The sequence below is a fragment of the Dendrobates tinctorius genome, unplaced genomic scaffold, assembly GCF_039654945.1.
Source record: "Dendrobates tinctorius isolate UK_male_01 unplaced genomic scaffold, ASM3965494v1 ptg000015l, whole genome shotgun sequence".
Taxonomy (NCBI): Eukaryota; Metazoa; Chordata; class Amphibia; order Anura; family Dendrobatidae; genus Dendrobates; species Dendrobates tinctorius.
In genome coordinates this window covers 37238273-37259104 of record NW_027361683.1, presented here as the reverse complement: position 1 = coordinate 37259104, position 20832 = coordinate 37238273, and positions in this window count along the sequence as shown.

Here is a 20832-nt window from a genome sequence, read left to right as displayed (position 1 = left end):
TAAAGTTGACAAAGTGAATTTTTTTTACTTTGTCAAGTACAAAGTGTGACGTGATTGCCCCGGTGGCCATTGGAATTATCACACGTGGTGTCTTTCATCCTAAGTTGCCCGGTGGTGGGGAGTGGTATCGCACCTTAGTGGTAGGTTTAATTTGTAATTATAAATCAGGTGTGAGGCTCTATAAATGAGTCTCAGGGTATTCAATCATTGTTGGTGATAGTTGTTCATTTGCAACCAACCTTGGTGGTGGAAGGAGCTGGAGAGATTGCGCAGCTCAATCTGAGTCCTGGTGTGGAAGGAGTCACTGAAGGGAGTTCTTTGCAGCGCTTACTGAACTTGGTGGCAGCTATTCAGGAGGAAGGCTGTAGGCGGTTGCTGGACTCGGTGCTGGAGCATTTGCACAGAGAGAGCTAAGTTTCCTATTTCCCCTGTTTGTGACTTTCCTTATGTGTGATCTAGTGCAGTGGTGGGATTAGTTTCCGCACCGGCCAATGCCCTAGCGAGGGACTAGGTTCAGGGCGAGTCAGGGCATAAGGTTCGCGTGCGGAGACAGGTGCGGAGCCTGTATAGGGAACGTCAGGAGTGCAGGGACGCTTCCTCAGGGGAGCTTAGGAGGTCTCCACGTCCCTATTTCCTATTACAGGGCCCACCACTGTAATTGTTCCTGTATTTCCCCTTATTATTTAAATTCGCCAGCTGGAGGCGGTGTGTCCGGCTGCACGTCCCGGTATTATTTAAATTCGCCCCGCTGGAGGCGCTGTATCCAGGGTCACGTGTGTCATAAATTCGCCCTGCTGGAGGCGCTGTGTCCAGTCACACGTTGACCATTACATATAGACTTGTAGGATTGTCAGTGGGGTCTGGAAAATTAAGGAATTAAATCCCACTATATGTTTTACTTGATTGCAGTGCACGCCCAGTAGGTGCTTCATGCACAAAGTGAATCCTTTTCTCACGGGGGTAAGCAACCTAGAGTAGTAACCTAGGGCATACAACTGACTAGACACTTCTGGGCTTTCTTTGGGCCATTTTTGTAGAAGCACATAAGAAGTAGAGATATCACAGGTGTGAGTCTGAATTTAAAAAGGCTGGGAAGGATCAGGGTTAACCGATTCAGCAGTTGCCGTAAGGGCGCGCTTCAATCCCTCAAAAGCCTGTAAGGCTGCTCCCTCTACATTGACAGGGGAAAAGTTATTATCAACATTTTTCAATAAATCATACAGTGGTTTAGCCAGATAGGCAAAATCTTCAATAAATTCTCTGGAAAAATTGATAAGACCCAAAATTTTCTGAGCTCAGTAATATTAGTTGGTATGGGGACAGCTTGAATAGCTTTAACCCTGTCATGCATGGGTTTCTTTCCTTCTGCTGAGACAGACACACCCAGAAGTTTAACCTCTGATTTCATCAATTGTACTTTGTCTAGACTCATTTTGAGTCCTGCATTTTGTAAAGCCTGACAAACATTTTTGAGGATCTCTTTGTTTTCACATTCATCGACAGCTTGAATCAGTAAATCATCCACATACTGTAAGACTTTTTCTCCGTAGCCAAAGGGTTCTAACACTTGAGCCAATGCCTGATGGAAATAAACAGGAGAACTGTGAAATCCCATGGGCAACTGCATGAACAAGTATTGCACATTCTCAAAAGTGAATACAAAGCGGAGGGCAGATTCAGGTGTTAGGGATACTGAGAAAAAGCCATTTGCAATGTCCAAACAAGAAATCACTCCTCAGCTGTGACATAACTTCAGGGACAGATGCAACAAGGTGAGCTGCTGAGGGAGTGTACTTATTTACAAGTCTCAGGTCTCCCACCAGTCGAAAACTGCCATCTTCCTTTTTTACAGGTAGAATAGGACTGTTACATTGAGAATTACCTTTCACAACAACACCTTGCTTTTCCAATTCACTGACTGCAACCCTTATGTAAGGGATTGCGTCCTCAGGAATACGGTAATGACGCTGGAAAGGAGGCAGTTTTTCACCATCGATTTTAACCTGAGTTTGCATTAACTCACAATCAGTTTTCTTTGAGATCCACAATTCAGGGAACCTTTGCTTCAATTCATTTTTCAAAGCATCATTGTCAGCATTTTCAACATTTTCATCAGTACATGGGTAATTTGTGACTCTCCTCATCCTCCTCCACAGGTACAATTACAGAACAGATAGTGGCTTCTTTATTCCACCACAGGACTTTGCTACATAAATCAACAACAATTCCCATTGCTCCCAAAACATCAGTACCCAAAATAGTGGACCGTAACTGTGGGTTTACCCAAAAAGCGCATTGAAGACCCCTTTGCTTCGATCCCCCTGTGTCCTGAAATCTCAGGTTTACTGTACGACTTTTTACTGCTTGAATACAGGAGCCCTCAAATCCTACCAAATTGGTAGTCTCAGGCAGTCCAGGGGGTGACTGCAATTTGTGTCTTGTCACTGAAACTGAGGCACCTGTATCGATGAGGATGTCTTCCCACGGCAGCCCCTCTATTCTCCCTCTGACATAAGGTCTTCCATCCCTGCCCAGGCAAAGAGGGGCAAGGAGGGCAAGGGGAACAGGGGGAGCACCCCATCAATCAGTATTACCTGCGGTGGGAAGTCCGAAAAATCCATCATCCCCATCTAGACACGGCTTCCGTCCAACAGCTGACACCTCCGCCCCAAAGAGATCCCTAGTCAGGGTCCGGTCCTCATGTTCCCGCAGCTCCTTGATCAGGGGAGCATAGAGACGAGGAGGAGTGACCCCTCCCTGAATAGCATGGACCTCCGGGTGCGGATGTGTGAGAGCTATCGGGGAAGGAGCAGGAGGCTCCTGTGAGACTGGGTTAACCATTTGAAGACCATTATGCTGCTGATACTGCCTAGGGTCATTCACTGCTGGATACGGAGGTTTAACTCCGAAAGGTGGTCTAGAGAACTCCCGGGGCCGTTGGGGTTAAATGGCTCCTGGGGTTCTCGGGGTACAATCCCTGGCACAAGGTTGGGACAAAAATGTCTAAAGTGTCCTTGCTGTCCGCAAAAATAACACAAGGGAGGACCTTGTAGCAATATGTTATATGTTGATGTCACCTCTAGGGGTCTCACTACTTTGATGTGTGTAATACAGAGTGTAAGAACTTGTTGGTTAGTTGTTGTTAGCAGACATCTTGTAATGGAGGAATGTATCACAAGTCTCATGTAATAAACAAGCCTGGAGATATCCATGGAGTGTGATCCTTGACCAGAAATACATAACAGAACATGGTTGCAGCTGGGCACAGAACCTGCAAATCCTCAGAGCTTGTGTGAGGCTGGGACTGTACAGAGGATCACAGAGAATCACAGCACCTGTAAGTACAGACTCCCTGACATTACTGCCAAATGGAGACTGGTCTGAAGCCCCCTCAGGGACTGGATGTGACTTCATGTAATTTGTCCCAGACTTGGAGACATTGGAAGGAAGAGTTTACACTGTATGTGGATCTCACAGTGGCGCCCACTGATGACAAATGAAAAGTAAAGCTGTTTTATTACCTTATTGGGGAAAATGGCAGAGAATTAGCCCACACCTTACTCCCACACACAGACAACCTCCTTCTAGCAGATATTGTGCAGGCATTTGATAAACACTGTGACCCAAAGAAGAACGAGACAGTGGAAAGATATAACTTTTTCACAAGACATCAGGAGGATGGTGAAAATGTGTACAGATATCTGACAGAGCTGAGGAGGCTGGCAACAACATGTGGTTTTGGAGAGATCAGGGACAGTCTAATCAAAGACAGAATGGTGTGTGGTATAAGAGACAGTCATCTCAAAGAAAGATTACTGAGAGAGGAAGACATAACTTTAGAGAAATGCATGCAAATCTGCAGGGCTGCTGAACTGACAAAACACAGCCTGAAGATGATGGCAGGCACCAGTGATAATGATGATGATAAGGTACATGCAGTATCTATGAAAGGAAAGACCAAGCTCCCCTATAAGCACTGTCCACTGCAAGTATTGTTGGAAAAGACATGAGAGAGGCAAAACCAAGTGTTCAGCATATGGTGAAACCTGCATATTGTGTGGAAAGAATCATTTCTCAGCTGTCTGCAGGAAAGGAACAGGTAAACAGTACAGACAGCTCCACACTGTGACACCAGACACTGACAGTGCAGAGGACATTTCATGGCTACAACTGCAGCCTGCAGCAGAGAAAGTCAATGTAGACAGGCAGTCAGTAGGCAAGGATGCCAAGCAGCTTTTTGCAACATTCTTGTTGGATGAAAAGCCCATTAGATTTCAGTTGGATTGTGGAGCCAGCTGCAATGTAATTCCATCTGCTCTGCTGAACAAACAGGTTTCTATTGAGCCAACTGACAAGGTACTGGTGATGTACAACAAAAGTGTTCTGAAACCGATGGGGACATGTAAGCTCAAAATACGGAACCCATGTAACAGAAAGAGTTATAGAGTTGAATTTACCGTGTTGCGTGGTGGTAACCATGTACCATTATTGGGAGGAAAAACTGTTCAGGCAATGGACTTAATAAAAGTACAGTCTCAGAATATTATGTCTGTTGAAGTTTCCCAGGATATACCAAATCCCAAACTAAATGCAGAGCACAACTTGGATATTCAGAAAATAAAAACGAAGTATGCTGATTTATTTGAAGGTGATGGGTGCTTTGAAGGTAAAGATAGGCTAGAAATTGACGACACCGTGCAGCCTACCAGATTACCTACAAGGAGACTGCCTGTAGCTTTAATGAAACTGCTGAAAGTAGAACTGCAAGATTTACAGAGAAGAGGCATGATAGCACCAGTCCATCAGAGCACAGATTGGATCAGCAGTTTGGTCATAGTGCAGAAACCATCTGGCAAGTTAAGAATATGCATTGATCCTAAGCCACTCAACAAGGCGCTGAAAAGAAATCATTACCCCATGCCGACATTAGATGATGTTCTACCAGATCTATCAAAAGCTAAAATATTTTCTGTATGTGATGTGAAAAATGGATTTTGGCATGTGGCACTGACTGAAGAATCAAATTTTTTGACAACATTTTCTTCACCATTTGGACGTTTTAAATGGCTGAGAATGCCCATGGGGCTAAAACCTGCTCCAGAGGTGTTCCAGCAGACGTTAATGCAGGCTTTGAAAGGACTTCCTGGAGTGAAGACAATAGCAGATGATTTACTAATAGTGGGAGAAGGTGAAGATATGGAATCTGCAATCAAGGATCACGATCAGAAGATGATACAATTTTTGGACAGATGCAGAGCAAAACACATAAAGCTGAACTTGGACAAATTCAAACTGAAAATGACAGAAGTGGCCTTTATTGGACATCGTCTGACTTCAAACGGTGTAAAAGTGGATCCTGAAAAGGTGAGAGCAATACAAGATTTGCCTACCCCTACTGATGTTTGTGGAATACAACGATTTTTGGGCATGGTAAGTTATCTCTCCAAATTTTGCAGTCATCTGTCAGACATGTGTGAGCCACTGAGACAGCTAACCCACAAAGATGTGCTCTGGGAATGGACAGAAATCCAGGAGACTGCTTTCCAATCAGTAAAGAAAGCTATTGCAGATGCAGCAACCCTAAAGTATTTCGATCCAGATCAAGAAGTTGTGGTACAATGTGATGCTTCAGAAAAAGGCCTTGGAGCTACATTAATGCAAAACAAACAGCCACTCACATTTGCAAGCAGAGCCCTTACAACAACAGAGCAGGGATATGTTGAGATTGAGAAGGAACTACTGGCTGTGGTATTTGGGTTGGAGAAGTTTCACCAATACACCTATGGTCGACGGGTAAGAGTACAGTCGGATCACAATCCTTTGGAGAGCATTACAAAGAAACCACTACTGAATGCCCCAAAGAGACTACAGTGCATGCTGTTACGACTTCAGAAATATGGTTTTGACATCGGGTACTGTCCAGGAAAAGACTTACTGATTGCAGATACGCTAAGCAGAGCTTACCTTCCTATCACAAATGATGAGGAGAAAGACATTGAAACCATCAAAATGTGTAACTATGTTGCGGTGTCAAAAGAAAAGTTGAAGAAAATCCAGACTTTCACAGAGAAGGATAAAAGTCTCCAGAGTTTAAAGACTGTCATCTTGCAGGGCTGGCCAAAATACAAGCAACATGCTCCAAGGGAAGTTTCACCATTCTTCCACATAAGAGATGAATCGTCAGTGCAGCAAGGAATCATCTTTAAAAGAGACAGGGCGGTTATACCAGAAGTTCTCAGAAGAGACATACTGAAAACATTGCACTCTTCCCACTTAGGCATGGAAGGATGTCTACGTCGAGCGCGAGAATCTGTTTATTGGCCAGGTATGAATGACCACATTAAAAATTATATAGCACAATGTGAAATATGTGCATCCTGCAGTGATAAGCAACAAAAGGAGACATTGCAACCACATGAAATTCCACATAGGCTATGGTCAAAAATAGGAACGGACTTGTTCACATGGAATGACAAAAAATACCTGATTACAGTGGACTATTTCTCTAACTTCTGGGAGGTTGATTTGTTGCAGGACACAAGGGCGGGAACAGTGATTAAAAAACTCAAGGCCCATTTTGCCAGGTATGGCATTCCAGATGTCGTTTTCTCAGACAATGCGGCGCAGTTTACTTCGGAAGAGTTCAAAACCTTCAGCAAGAAATGGGAATTTGAACACCAGACGTCTTCTCCCAGATATCCTCAGAGTAATGGGAAAGCAGAGTCAGCAGTAAAAACAGCCAAAAGACTCATGCAGAAAGCAAAACAAGCAGGTACTGATGTATATCTGTCCATACTGGATCATAGAAACACACCCACTCAAGGCCTAGACAGCAGTCCAGCACAGAGGCTCATGAGTAGGCATACAAAGACACTCTTACCAACTGCTAGTCATCTGTTGCTGGGAAACATCAAAGCTAAATTACAGAAGAATCAAGCTAGGCAAGCTTTCTATTACAATAAATCTACAAAGGATCTGCTTGAGCTCCAGAGAAATGACAACATTCAGCTGCAACCAAGCAGCACGTTTGACAAACACTGGCATAGCAAAAGTTGTCCAGAAACTAGGACCTCGGTCCTACGAAATTCTAACAGAGGAAGGAAGAAGACTAAGGAGAAATCGGAGATATCTAAGGAAATCACTAGAAAGAGATAATTCATTTTCATGGCCTTTTGAGCAGTATCCTGACACCCAAGACAACAAGGCAGCAAGTACAAGTCAAGTGCCAACAGTGACAGCTGACCATCAGGGTGAGGATTCTGGCCAGAGACAGACAATATCAGAAGGCATATTACCAGAATCAGAAGAATTACCAGATGTAGGAAGTGACACATCTTATGTTATTAGAGCTGGCAGAATTATCAGAAAGCCGGTGCACCTCAAGGATTATATATAACTAGACTTATTATGTTATAGCTCTAACTTGGTCATGGTATACATTGTTTATTAATTTTATTGTTCTTTCAGTTAAAAGAGAAAGGATGTAGCAATATGTTATATTTTGATGTGGCCTCTAGGGGTCTTACTACTTTGATGTGTGTAATATAGAGTGTAAGAACTTGTTGGTTAGTTGTTGTTAGCAGACATCTTGTAATGGAGGAATGTATCACAAGTCTCATGTAATAAACAAGCCTGGAGATATCCAAGGAGTGTGATCCTTGACCGGAAATACATAACAGAACAGACCTCTCATGGGATCCCGTGGGGGCTCTGCCGAACGGGACCTGCCCATTCTCGGCAGCTGGCCGTACCTCCCCGGAATTCCTGGCCTCCCTGAATCAGCAGATACTCCCCCGAGGTGAATGGTATGCAAAAACATTAGACTCATCACCCTTCACCTCGGATTGCATTGTCCTAACATTAGTTAATAAAGCCTTCACCACGTCCTCAATGGTTTCCGCATTTTGCAAAACTCCTGATTTAAAAACCCCTTCCAAGGGAACCTTTTTTACAAATTATTCCATCATAGCAAATTTATCACCCTGATCCATAATATCTAAGGTCTTATCAAACACAACACACCAGGCTGCAACCCATTTATCTGCTTCTATCCTGAGATCACTCCCCTTTCTAATTTTAAAAGAATCTAACAATACCGGAGAGGGCTTTCTCCCCCCTAACTTCTGTGAGATCACAAACTTCATTCTACCCTGCGGTTCTGTCAGATCACACTGAACTCCCTTCGCTTGCTGGGCTCTAAGATGGGACATGAACTCAGGGGGCACAAAAGACATGAAATAACGGGAAGCATCTTCCTTAGATATAATTTGAAATTTATCTAGCCATGACTCAAAACCAAGAACATTACGAAACACTCCCTTACTATCCTCCCAATTAGGCAAATTTTTAACAAATTTAAGATGGACCAGGGACATTTGGCCAGGGATTTTTTTCTCAGGGTTGAAGCAGCGTTAAATTTAACCTTGGGTCTGCATGTGCTGAAGCTGTTGGGACAATATATCTTTCCTCAACTGTGTCTGCATAAGCTGGAGCTGTTGGGACACTATATCTTATGTACTCATTCTCCTAACTCTCTTCTCCAGTCTTCAACTGTATTTACATCAGCACTGTGTCTCGAAGCTGCAGTGTCCATCTGTGACATAACTGCTCTTAGCTGCTGCAGCTCACACCCCTCCTCTATGTGCTTCCCTGCTAGCTCCAGCATCTCACTCAGCTTTTCTAATCTCTCCCCATATGCTGCCCCTCCCCGGGTAATCATGTTAACATATTGTTGTGTAGGCTGCCTATCAATAGCCTGATCAAAAGTTATAATTGTCTTACACAAAGCCGCTACTCAGCCACTAGTCTTCCATAGCAAATTATCTAATTCCCTGTTCTCTTTGGTAAACCAATGCATACAATTTAACCACGTGGTTTCCACATTAACCCCCTCCAGCTGGGGTGTGCCAGCATATTTCTCTGCCTGTTTCCGTAACCACTCCATTTTTACAGTGGTCTACAAAGACGAATTTTTCTCTGTTCTGGTATCAACAAATGCAATTTAAGCAGAGTTAGATACTCACACCTCTCTCGGATGGAAGACCTCGCTGCAGACCGGGTCGACCAAAAATATCAAAAGAGGTGCAGCCGTGATTCCAGCCTCACTCTCCCAGTCAGAACTTTCCTTACATGATTGACAGAGGCTTGACACCTGATAATGAGGAAGACGACTGGAGATCTGGGGTTTCTGATTGGGATTTAAGACAGCTGACTCCCTCTATCCCTGCTGGTGATTTTCTTCCTGTTCCTTCTGAAGTCTGATGTCTCTTGCTCTTTCCCTGCATGTTCAGCTAAGTGGTTCATTTGTTATTCTGTTTGCATTTGATCTGGTTTTGTTTATCTCTGCTTTGTGCGGGTCAGCCAGCTCCGGCTGGGGCCGTGCTGAATCACCGCCCATATGTTACTGCATGTGCCAGTTTGTTTTATCCCCTGTTATATTGGTCTCTTTTTGCTTTGCTTTCAGAATATACCAGAGTGCTGATATAGTGGGGGCGAAGTTGTGCGACTTCAGTGTTTTTCTGCATCAGACTTGTTGGACTTTTTGCAGGGTTTTTGCGTGATTGCAGACCGTGTCTTTCCTTTCCTGTCCTGTCAAGTCAGTGTGGGCCCCATCATTTGCTCAGTCTATTTTTCTGCCTGCATTTATGTTTTCATCTTGTCTCACCGACAATATATGTTTTGGGGCTATCTATTCCTTTGGGGTCTGCTCCAGGGCAGTTTAGATTTCCCCTTTCTCGTTTTAGGCTTAGTTAGCTCTCCGGCTGTGCCGAGGTGTCTAGGATCATTGTAGGCATGCTCCACGGCTACTGCTAGTTGTGTGGACCGGATCAGGGGTCTGCATCCGCTTAGCTACCAACCTCTCTGGTTTTCTGTGGCTTAGCTTGTGCTTGCTATCCTCTTCGGTGCCCATTCATAACAGGTTGGGGTACCCACCTTGACCATTACCCTGTTGGGGTGAATGTTCTTGGCCCTGTGGTAATATGTTGCCATGGTCATGTAGCTGCGCGCCAAAGAGACCATAAGGATAATGGCTATTAAACTACTGTGGCTGATTGTAGCCACGTACATCATACCCCCCAATATGACCATGTCGTCCAAACCCAGGTTGGGGCCAGCCTCCAACACCGGGTCTGTTCAAGTGGCCATATTGGGCAGGTTGGTTACAGGCTGCCATTTGGCCCTGTTGTGGCTAAGGTTGGTTTGGGGGGGAATGGGTGGAGGTGTAGGCACACGTGCAGGTGGAACTTCAGATCCTAATTGAGCATGCACATCTGGTTGTTGGGCAAGGCGGAGACGGCTACGGTGAGAGCTGCCACCTCGCAAGATACTCAAACAACTCATATGGGTCATTGGGGTGTGTGCATGCATCAATTAGGATCTGAATGGATCCTCGCACACGTAGCATCACCTCACGGGGAAGGGGACGGAGGTACTGGGCCAGGCTTTGGGAATATGCATCTTCACCCTCATCCTGGGCAACCCTGGACAGGTAATTGAGGACACCTGTGTCTACATGCCTCCGGGTATCAGAGGCAGTGTTGTCTCTTCTCCGTCTCCTACGGCTGTCTACGGCTGCAGACTGTGGGGACCCCTCAAGACGGCCAGTAGGGCTGCTGCTGGGTCTTAGATGTTGCTGGGTGCTGTTGGCTCTTCTGGTTCTGGACCAGGTCCAGAACCTGATGCTTGTCCTGGTGCTGGTGGAGCTTGGGGGTTGAAAATGCTCGGGTCAGAACATGGGCCAGCCACCTCGTCACCTCCCCTGGCCGAGTCTATAATGGCCTCAGAATCCGACCCTGTCTCCCTCTCTGTGAGGTTGGACTGAGTTCTGTTAGTGTCATGATCCAGCGTGGATCTGACAGTTTAAATGGATAAGTGAACTTGTTTCCTTTGGCTAGGTGCCAAAGTGATGTGATTGCCCCCAGTGGCCATTAGAATTATTACACGTGGTGTCGTTCATTCTAAGTTGCCCCGGTGGTGGTGAGTGGTAGTGCACTTTAGTTAGAATCATAGAATCGTAGAGTTGGAAGGGACCTCCTGGGCCATCTGGTCCAACCCCCTGCTCAAAGCAGGATTCGCTAAATCATCCCAGTCAGTGTCTGTCCAACCTCTGTTTGAAGACTTCCATTGAAGGAGAACTCACCACTTCTCATGGCAGCCTGTTCCACTCATTGATCACTCTAACTGTCAAAAAGTTTTTTCTAATATCTAATCTGTGTCTCCTCCCATTCAGTTTCATCCCATTGCTTCTAGTCTTTCCTTGTGCAAATGAGAATAAAGTTGATCCTTCTACAATGTGACAGCCCTTTAGATATTTGTAGACAGCTATTAAGTCTCCTCTCAGTCTTCTCTTTTGCAAACTAAACATTCCCAAATCCTGCAACCTTTCCTCATAAGACAGAGTTTGCAGACCGGTCACCATTCTGGTCGCTCTTTTCTGAACTTGCTCCAGTTTGTTGATGTCTTTTTTAAAATGTCAAACAAGAAAAATTATAGCCAGCTCACCCAGTTAGACGTCCTTAGTGGTTCTGCTCACTGCCAGGAAGCCGCACGGAGTTGTAATGGGAGAGGCACACCCATGTTGCAATAGAAACAAAAACCAGCAAATAATTCCAGCGGATGCTTCCTACTTGGCCATAAAATCCATTTTATTTTTATCTTTTAAAATAGTTCCATGTGGCAGAAACCCAAATATATACAGGGGGTCAGAAGAAAAAAAGGGCACACTGCTGCTTTATGCGTGCAGACTACGCGTTTTGACCTTACTAGGTCTTCTTCTAGGTCTTAAGTGTGAGCAGTGTTCAAGATAGTAATATACCCTGCTTCCAGGAACTTGATCCAATTACAAAATTTGGCTTAATTAAAATAGGGTGTATACCCTTACACAGGGATAAAACTTTGTTAAATACAAAATGTACTACATATTTAAAGCATATCGCTACAAAGTGCCCTTATTTTTATCTAATACATTATTATTCGCCTCTTATATTTATTCTTAGATATCACAAAATTTACCATATGAACAAAAATAAAAAAACCCAAAAAAAAAATAAAATAAAAAAATTAAAATTAAAAAAAAAAAAAAAAAAAAAAAATTTTAAAAAACATAAAAAAAAAATAATAAAAAAAAATAGGGAAAAGAAAGGAAAATTCAAGTGTTTTAATATATATATATGTATATTTACCACTGGAAAACCTACCATTTAGAATTGACTGATTAAATCTAACCTATTATTCAGTCCATTAGGTATACGGCTTTCCAGTGTAAAAATCCAATAACCTTCACGTTTTAATAAAGTCCTTCTATTATTACCTCCCTGTAAGGATTTCTTTACTTTCTCTAAACCATAAAAGGACAAATCATTCAAATTTCCTTTATGTTCATACCAGAAATGTCTTGAAACTGCAGAGCCTCCTATCATATTCTCTTTTACTGCATCAGATAAATGCCTACGGATTCTTTTTTTCAAAGAGCCCGTAGTACATCCAATATATTGTAATTTACAACTATTACATACAACGGAATAAACTACATTAGTAGTATTGCAATTGATAAAACTATTAATATTATATTCTTTACCATTTTTTACTGAAACTATTTTTTCTGTTTTATTTACAAATCTGCAACATTTACATTTTTTAGCTCCACATTTATAAAAGCCCTTTAAATCAAGCCAAGTATGAGATTTTTGTTGGTCAACAATGTTATATTCACTAGGTGACAGAATAGACTGAATCGAATGCGCTTTTTTAGCGACAAATCTGATTTTATTTCTTTCTAAAATTTTATCCAAATCTTTGTCTTGTTTTAGGATAGGTAGATATTTCTTTATTATTTTAATTATATCTGTATATTGTGGTGTATATTCAGTACTAAAAGTAATATTTTGTTTACTGTTTCTATTAGAAAATTTTTTATTCTTATTTTTACTTTTATTTTGCAATAATTTTTTCCTATCCACATTATCCACTATTGATATTGCTCTTGTTAAACTCCAATCTGGATAATGTCTATCATGTAATCTCTGACATGTTTTAACTTTTTCACTTTCATAAATCTGCTTATTTGAGCTATTTCTATGTATTCTAATTAGTTCTCCCACTGGTATATTTTTGATAGTGTGTGCTGGATGACATGAATCAGCATGTAAAATTGTATTTGATGCAGTCTGTTTCCTAAATGGAGCAATATATACTTTCTTAGTTTCTGCATTTCCTGAAAGAGTGATATCCAAAAAATCTATTTTATGACTATCATAAATACAAGTAAATTTTAGATTAAATTCATTACAGTTAATATATTCGTTGAAATCATCTAATGATTTTTTATCCCCATTCCATACAAATAACAGGTCATCTATATAACACCCCATCCAAATGATGCGATTTTTAAAAGGATTTTGTTCATTATATAGGTGTTTTTCTTCCCATCTTCCCATGACTAAATTAGCCAGGGATGGTGAGAACTTCGCACCCATACTAACTCCTTTTGTTTGGAGAAAATATCTGTCACAAAATCTGAAATAATTATGTTCCAATAAAAATTTAACTGCATCCAACAAAAAATCTTTTATCTCTTTTCTATAATTACTATAGGTTTCCAAATAGTAATGTAAACTTGCCATTGCTACATTAAATGGTATCGAAGGGTATAAACCGATGACATCACAGGTGACCCAAGAATAAGTAGGTTGCCATTCAAATGATTCCATCATACCTACAACTGCTTTAGTATCCCGCAAAAAGCTGGGAATATTTTTTACCAAAGGTTGCAAATAAAAATCCACCCACTCACCTAATCTTTCCCCTAAACTTCCTATACCTGCCACTATGGGCCTTAGTGGTGGGGGAAAAATGATTTTATGAACTTTCTTCTGACCCCCTGTATATATTTGGGTTTCTGCCACATGGAACTATTTTAAAAGATCAAAATAAAATGGATTTTATGGCCAAGTAGGAAGCATCCGCTGGAATTATTTGCTGGTTTTTGTTTCTATTGCAACATGGGTGTGCCTCTCCCATTACAACTCCGTGCGGCTTCCTGGCAGTGAGCAGAACCACTAAGGGCATCTAACTGGGTGAGCTGGCTATAATTTTTTTTGTTTGAATTTGTATTTTGAGGCATTTAGCCGTGCACATAAATCCCAGCTTTTATACAGGGGGTAAAGTTTTTTGGATTCACATCTTATTAAACTAAAATGACTGAAAATACAGGTCAAAGTTTTGAAGACATTGAAGATTACAAGGCAAGGTTGAACAAATCTGCCTCTATATTCCAGGGGTCTAAATCGAACCCAGGACATCTAATGAGTACATCAGTGGAATTGACCACTTTAATGAAAGATTTGGAATTGAAAATGTGTAAGGAATTAAAGATTTGGTGGGATCAAAATACCTTACAAACCTATTATGATAAAAATATGGTCCCCAGAGGCCTCCGTATAAAAAAAAGAGTTACACAGCAATATGATGAAAACTTTCACAAAGACTAGGATGGAATACTCAGTGACTGTTCCTTAAAGTTGATACAACTAATAATTAAGGAAGAAAATAAACAGTTGGAAATAGTAAAAAAAGAGATTAAAACTTTACAGAACAGCATGCAAAGATTTACAGCTACTGAGGAATTTAAATTATTAAATAATAAACTTAAAAACAATCTGATGAAATTGGAAACCAAAATTACGGATTTGAAAAAGAAAAAATATGAAAGAGATTTAGAGGATTATAAAAATAATAAGGTTTACACATGGGCTAAACCAATGCGATCATCATATGGTAGTTATAAAAATTTAAAAGGAAAGAAAAAAAACAATATTGAAGGAACCAAGAGTTACCTTTCGAGAGTTAAATACCACATTGGAAACCACTGTGTACTCCTCAGAGGAAAACATGGAATCCTCTGATGAATCCGGAGAAGAAAGAAGGACTATGCTGGAAAATTCTTCTAAGGCGACATTTCCAAAAAACGGAGGAAACGGGGAGGGAGGAAGCACTGCCAGAAAGGGCTACAACACACGGAAGAAAAATCGTATGAAACAATGAAACCAATCTGGAATTTATCCAGTTATTTGCTAACAGAGGCCCAAATCTCAGTGCTTTCCAAAGGTCTCAGTTTTGCTCCCACTAATCAGTTCAATGTCTTCAGAACAATACTGGATGTTAATCGTTTAGCAAGATCCCTTACCTTGAAATGCCATTTCAAAGAACAGGAGGATATAGAAGCAGATAATTTGTTCCTATTTGATGAACAGATCGCCTTAATGAATATGAATGCGATGAAAAAAAGTGGGAATTTAGAAGAAATCACACTTAATCAGGACTTTCCTATATCTAATCCCTCCTTTTACCCTCTGAAATCCCGGCCGCCTATTTTGGATATTTTTCAAGAACTGATAGAGAAAGAGTTGATCAATTTAAATAATGGTATTGGAAAAATCAAGAAAAGAGATAATTTGACTTATAAAGAAAGGATAGGTTTGGAGGAGGTAGAAAAAAATCAAGATTTATTAATAAGAAAAGCAGACAAGGGAGGAGGGATAGTCCTGATTAATGCAGGTTTATATGAAAAACTGAATTTAATGGTATTACAGAATGAGGATTCCTTTATTGAATTAAAACAAGATCCAACGAATAAATTTAATTTGTTAACAAAAAAATTACTAGACGAAGGGGTATACACTGGTGCCATTAGTAATAAATTAAAAGAATATATGTATATTGAGTTTCCTATAATACCTATATATCATTCACTCCCGAAAGTTCATAAAAACATTTTTCCCCCACCACTAAGGCCCATAGTGGCAGGTATAGGAAGTTTAGGGGAAAGATTAGGTGAGTGGGTGGATTTTTATTTGCAACCTTTGGTAAAAAATATTCCCAGCTTTTTGCGGGATACTAAAGCAGTTGTAGGTATGATGGAATCATTTGAATGGCAACCTACTTATTCTTGGGTTACCTGTGATGTCATCGGTTTATACCCTTCGATACCATTTAATGTAGCAATGGCAAGTTTACATTACTATTTGGAAACCTATAGTAATTATAGAAAAGAGATAAAAGATTTTTTGTTGGATGCAGTTAAATTTTTATTGGAACATAATTATTTCAGATTTTGTGACAGATATTTTCTCCAAACATAAGGAGTTAGTATAGGTGCGAAATTCTCACCATCCCTGGCTAATTTAGTCATGGGAAGATGGGAAGAAAAACACCTATATAATGAACAAAATCCTTTTAAAAATCGCATCATTTGGATGGGGCGTTATATAGATGACCTGTTATTTGTATGGAATGGGGATAAAAAATCATTAGATGATTTCAACGAATATATTAACTGTAATGAATTTAATCTAAAATTTACTTGTATTTATGATAGTCATAAAATAGATTTTTTTGGATATCACTCTTTCAGGAAATGCAGAAACTAAGAAAGTAGATATTGCTCCATTTAGGAAACAGACTGCATCAAATACAATTTTACATGCTGATTCATGTCATCCAGCACACACTATCAAAAATATACCAGTGGTAGAACTAATTAGAATACATAGAAATAGCTCAAATAAGCAGATTTATGAAAGTGAAAAAGTTAAAACATGTCAGAGATTACATGATAGACATTATCCAGATTGGAGTTTAACAAGAGCAATATCAATAGTGGATAATGTGGATAGGAAAAAATTATTGCAAAATAAAAGTAAAAATAAGAATAAAAAATTTTCTAATAGAAACAGTAAACAAAATATTACTTTTAGTACTGAATATACACCACAATATACAGATATAATTAAAATAATAAAGAAATATCTACCTATCCTAAAACAAGACAAAGATTTGGATAAAATTTTAGAAAGAAATAAAATCAGATTTGTCGCTAAAAAAGCGCGTTCGATTCAGTCTATTCTGTCACCTAGTGAATATAACATTGTTGACCAACAAAAATCTCATACTTGGCTTGATTTAAAGGGCTTTTATAAATGTGGAGCTAAAAAATGTAAATGTTGCAGATTTGTAAATAAAACAGAAAAAATAGTTTCAGTAAAAAATGGTAAAGAATATAATATTAATAGTTTTATCAATTGCAATACTACTAATGTAGTTTATTCTGTTGTATGTAATAGTTGTAAATTACAATATATTGGATGTACTACGGGCTCTTTGAAAAAAAGAATCCGTAGGCATTTATCTGATGCAGTAAAAGAGAATATGATAGGAGGCTCTGCAGTTTCAAGACATTTCTGGTATGAACATAAAGGAAATTTGAATGATTTGTCCTTTTATGGTTTAGAGAAAGTAAAGAAATCCTTACGGGGAGGTAATAATAGAAGGACTTTATTAAATCGTGAAAGTTATTGGATTTTTACACTGGAAAGCCGTATACCTAATGGACTGAATAATAGGTTAGATTTAATCAGTCAATTCTAAATGGTAGGTTTTCCAGTGGTAAATATACATATATATATTAAAACACTTGAATTTTCCTTTCTTTTCCCTATTTTTTTTATTTATTTTTTTTTTATGCTTTTAAAAAATTTTTTTTTTTTTTTGTTTTTTTGTTTTTTAAAATTTTTATTTTTTTTGGGGTTTTTTTTTTTGTTTTTTTGTTCATATGGTAAATTTTGTGATATCTAAGAATAAATATAAGAGGCGAATAATGATGTATTAGATAAAAATAAGGGCACTTTGTAGCGATATGCTTTAAATATGTAGTACATTTTGTATTTAACAAAGTTTTATCCGTGTAAGGGTATACACCCTATTTTAATTAAGCCAAATTTTGTAATTGGATCAAGTTCCTGGAAGCAGGGTATATTACTATCTTGAACACTGCTCACACTTAAGACCTAGAAGAAGACCTAGTAAGGTCGAAACGCGTAGTCTGCACGCATAAAGCAGCAGTGTGCCCTTTTTTTCTTCTGACCCCCTGTATATATTTGGGTTTCTGCCACATGGAACTATTTTAAAAGATAAAAATAAAATGGATTTTATGGCCAAGTAGGAAGCATCCGCTGGAATTATTTGCTGTTTTTTTTTTTTTAAATGTGGTGCCCAAAACTGGACACAATATTCCAGATGAGGTCTGACCAAAGAGGAGTAGAGGGAAATAATGACTTCACGTGATCTAGACTGTATGCTTCTGTTAATACATCCTAGAATTGCATTTGCCTTTTTTGCTGCTGCATCACACTGTTGACTCATTCAGTCTGTGATCTATTAGTATACCCAAGTCTTTTTCACATGTGCTGTCACTTAGCCCTATTCCTCCCATTCTGTATATGTTTTTTTCATTTTTATTGCCCAGATGTAGTACTTTGCATTTCTCCCTGTTAAAAACCATTCTGTTAGTTGCTACCCACTTCTCCAGTTTATTTATATCTTTTTGAATCCTCTCTCTCTTTTCTCTGTTTTAGCTATCCCTCCTAGCTTTGTGTTTCCTTGGTTTAGTGCACGTAATTATAAATCAGGTGTGAGGCTCTATAAAAGAGAGCCAGGTGTGTTCAATCACTGTTGGTGATATTGTGTTAGTCATTGGGGAAGCAAGCCTGGGTGAGGAAGAAGCGGAACATGAGTCCTGCGCAGCCCAGCCAGAGGGGACGAGTGGCAGCTAGGTGGTCTGTAAGAAGGGCTGGCATGGCGTGGTGGAGTCAGTTTATGGTGTCGGCAGGAAGTGCTTGCATGGCTTGGTGGAGTGACGATTATGGAGAGAGTTGCACTCAGCATGCGGGACTTGGTTGCTGAGAGCTCTACTCAAGTATGCTTGACTTTTTGGGCAGGAGCTGAACTCATCTTTGGGACACTGTTACTGGACAGCTGCAACTGGTGGTGGATTCTGCTCCAAGGCTGCACTATGGTGAAGGATCCAGTTATGGTGATGGATCCGGGTGGAGGAGAAGATGCACACAGGTGGTGGGCTCTGTTGCTAGGAGCGTACGCAACAGAGCAAAGCTAAGTGGTGTTTCCCCTGTATTGTCATTTTTCCTCATGTGTGTTTAGTGCAGTGGTGGGATTAGTTTCCGCACCGACCAATTCCCTAGTGAGGGTTTAGGTTCAGGGCGAGCTAGGGTTTTTAGGTTCCTGTGCGTCACCCGGTGTGGAACCGGCATAGGGAACGTTAGGAGTGCAAGGACACTGGCTCAGGGGAGTACAGGAGGTCTCCACTTCCCTATTCCTTATTGCAGGGCCCACCATTGTTAATGTTACCCAGGTTCCCCCTTTATTATTTAAATTCGCCTTACTGGAGGCAGGGTTTCCAGACTACTGTATGTATACATGTAATACCTAAATTCGCCAGTTGGAGGCGGTGTATCCAGCTGCACGTCGTATTATTTAAATTCGGCCAACTGGAGGCGGTGTATCCAGGGTCACGTGTGTCATATGGGTTCGCCTTGCGGTACTCGCTGAGTCCAGACACACGTGACCATGACATTATAACCAACCCTACATTTTTTTCTTCTGGTGAGCTTTGGCCATGTGGAGACCTGTGAGTAATTGCTGCTGGGCCTCACTGAGGTGAGTGGGGAGCGGCAAGTTGTGTTAGAGCCGCTGCAGCAGCAGTTATCAGGGTCTGGGGCCTCTGCTCAGGCAACCAGGAAATCAAAATGGCGGCTTTGGCAAATTGCGGGTCTGGTAAAAGCCCCCTAGAGTTGCGGCTGGGGAGCAGGACTTGTTCATACAGGTGGACGTAACCAGACAGGTGGGTAGAGTTGGTGATCCCCATGGTGCTGTCTGGGGTTCCCCGAGGTGAAGGGGTACGTCCCTGTAGTGAGCTGACTGGTGTTGTAGTCCGCGGGGCTGATGCCAAATCTTCTATTCCACCGAAGAGGCCGCCCCCTCCTAGTCGTTTGGAGGAAGGCGACCAGCGAGTGTATATTTCCTCCATATTCCTGTCCCCTTCTCCTCCAGGTGTGAGCGGCAGGTGTGCTGCGGGGGAATAGGGACAAATCTCACCCCTCGCCATTAACCAACCCTGGGAGGCAGACCTCATGGTGAAAGGGTTGGAGGGTGGTGTCCCTTGGTGAATAGCGGGGGTGTGAGTGTGGTGACGCAGGGGGACGCCTCTGTTGTCGAGTCCAGAATGAGTTCACCAAATTTATGACTAATGAATGTGTGCAATAAACGTTCAGGTCTGGACCTGTGTGTGAACGAGCGTGCATGGGTGGCCACCAAAAAAAAAAAAAACATCAGTGGAAGTGTGTTGTGAAGTATTACCAGCGCATACTAAACTTTCATATACATAACCTCGTTCCCCAGGTTGGCACTGTGGAGATGAGTGGTTCCTCCAAAATGAACATTATTGCCAATACCAGCAGTGCGTTTGTCATTAACCTGAAGTGTCAGGTAGTGGTAAGGTGAACTCAGGATCTGGGCCTCCCTGCTGTAGGTGTTTCCCTAATGAGGAGTGGTCTTGAGGGTCCAGAGGCCCCTCATTAAGGAGGGGGTACTGTCATGATCCAGCGTGGATCTGACAGTTTAAATGGATAAGTGAACTTTTTTCCTTTGGCTAGGTGCCAAAGTGATGTGATTGCCCCCGGTGGCCATTAGAATTATTACAAGTGGTGTCATTCATTCTAAGTTGCCCCGGTGGTGGTGAGTGGTAGTGCACTTTAGTTTCTTTGTTTAGTGCACGTAATTATAAATCAGGTGTGAGGCTCTATAAAAGAGAGCTAGGTGTGTTCAATCACTGTTGGTGATATTGTGTTAGTCATTGGGGAAGCAAGCCTGGGTGAGGAAGGAGCTGAACATGAGTCCTGTGCAGCCCAGCCAGAGGGGACGAGTGGCAGCTAGGTGGTCTGCAAGAAGGGCTGGCATGGCGTGGTGGAGTCACAGTTTAAA